The sequence below is a fragment of the Tupaia chinensis genome, unplaced genomic scaffold (genome assembly GCF_000334495.1).
Source record: "Tupaia chinensis unplaced genomic scaffold, TupChi_1.0 Scaffold000417_1, whole genome shotgun sequence".
NCBI classification, from domain to species: domain Eukaryota; kingdom Metazoa; phylum Chordata; class Mammalia; order Scandentia; family Tupaiidae; genus Tupaia; species Tupaia belangeri.
Window position 1 is genome coordinate 58834 of NW_006159922.1, and position 1985 is coordinate 60818.

Below are 1985 nucleotides of genomic sequence, written 5' to 3' on the forward strand. Positions count from 1 at the left end.
GAATGCAAGAAGCCCCCTGTCCAGGCTACTCCCATCAGAATGCCACAGAGCCTCCAGTTCATGATAGAAGAGTAGTGCAAGGGTTTGCAAATGGCCACGTAACGGTCATAGGCCATGGCCGTGAGGACAATCACCTCTACCCCAGCAAAGCAGTGTCCAGCAAACATTTGGACCATGCAACCTTGGAAAGAGATGGTTTTTCTCTCAGAGAGGGAGTCTGCGATCATCTTCGGGGTGATAACAGAGGAGAAGCACGCATCCAGGAAAGACAGAAAGGCCAAGAAGAAGTACATGGGGGAGCCCCGCAGGGCAGGACTGCTGACGATGGTCACTACAATTAGCATGTTGCCCCCGATGGTTGCAATGTACACAAACAAAAACACAACAAATACTATTTTCTGAATATTTGGATTTTGTGAAAGTCCCAGAAGGACAAACTCAGTTACAAAGCTTTGGTTGTGCATGTCTTTGAAGGAAAAAAATGTAATCTACACCAGTAGAATCTGCAATTGTGAAAAAAAACTTGTAGATCTGTTTATAGTAGTATACATCATGAGCAAGTTGGCGCACACGTATGTGACATGATCTTGAGGGCATCTGTTGTCCCTGAGAAAATAAAATCCAATTTTATGAAGGTAGCAATGAAAAGTCACTGAAATTGAGGTGGTATTAATTATTGATACTTTAAGATAACCAAAGTTTCAAAACATAGAAAATGAAGTCTCCACATGTGGAAGAGAAGAGAACAGACTTGATCTCAAGTGCCAGCTTTGATCATTTCTTCACAAGTTAGTTTCTGGGGTTGGTTTATTGAAAAGCATTCAGAGACTGCATCTCAGTTGTGGGGAAAGCAATACTGACATTCATAATAATCTGCCATTGTCACGAATGAGAGTATGTGACCTCCTACCCTCAAATATTTTTTTAAAAGTCCAAGCTTTATTGGGCCTTTGAATTATTAACTTTTTTTCCTTTTTTAAAATTTTATTTATTTTCTAAAAGAGAGAACGGTTCTCCCTGAAAGATCTAATCTATTCCAATCCCATTTTCTTTGCCTTCGAGCTAGACAGAATCTTGGCGATACATAAGCTTGGTGTGTTTCATGTTGACTCAAGTTTTGGAACCACCGTCAGCTCGGTTGGCTTCCATCAAGTTCATTATCCTGACCTACTGAAGCTGGGTAATTTATTATTTAAAAAGGATAAAGATCTACCTCTGCACTTAATAATTTAAAAATATGTAGCAAGAGTTCACTTATTCTTTTAGACTGAATATTTAAAATGAAAATAGAATTTCCTAGACAAAATAGTGTTAATTTTTTAATGTTGTTATGATGACTAAGTGAAGTAATACAAAGTAGGCAATTGCTTAGGACTTGCTGTCTAAGAAACAGTTTGGATAAGGTCTTATTACATCTATTTTATTGGTGAGAAACTCACCCATAAGAGATTAATTTGAGGAAATAACAGTTTGTTTGAGATTTTAACACAGAATCTCTGGCTCCAACGGCCAGTTCTTTTCCACTTGATCAACATGGAAATGGGTAGAGACTGTTTTTTCCTTTTTCAGCCAGAACCTGTGTGTTGTGATGGCCTTTCTGCAGTGTCCGTCCACATTTAAAGTGTAGTCTCTAATTATTTTGCTCATATTTGAATGCGGTACCTTCATAAAGGATACAGAGGAAGTGATGCAGAATCAGAAGGCAATGCCCCAATCACTTACACATACAAACTGACAGCAACCACATAGGTAGAGATTTAACATCTTCAATATAAGCCTTGAGGTCTTATTCATTATTTGCTAGTATCCCTACAATGTGGCTCATTCTGATCCATCATATATATATATGACTTCATTTTAAAGCAGAAATGTTCATAAATAGCTCACCTGTTCATCCTCCGGGATTATGATGAAGATCAAACTTGAAAATATGAAAATATTGCTAACAATAAAGTCCCTTACCAATTGTAGTCATTATTATTGTA

At 37.8% G+C, this 1985-nt stretch overlaps 1 pseudogene; it reads right to left on the reverse strand.

The window, feature by feature from the left end:
* LOC106735511 (olfactory receptor 4C15-like) overlaps positions 1 to 464 on the reverse strand; it is a 31102-nt pseudogene extending 30638 nt beyond the window's left edge.
* Between the last annotated feature and the right edge of the window lie 1521 nt (positions 465 to 1985).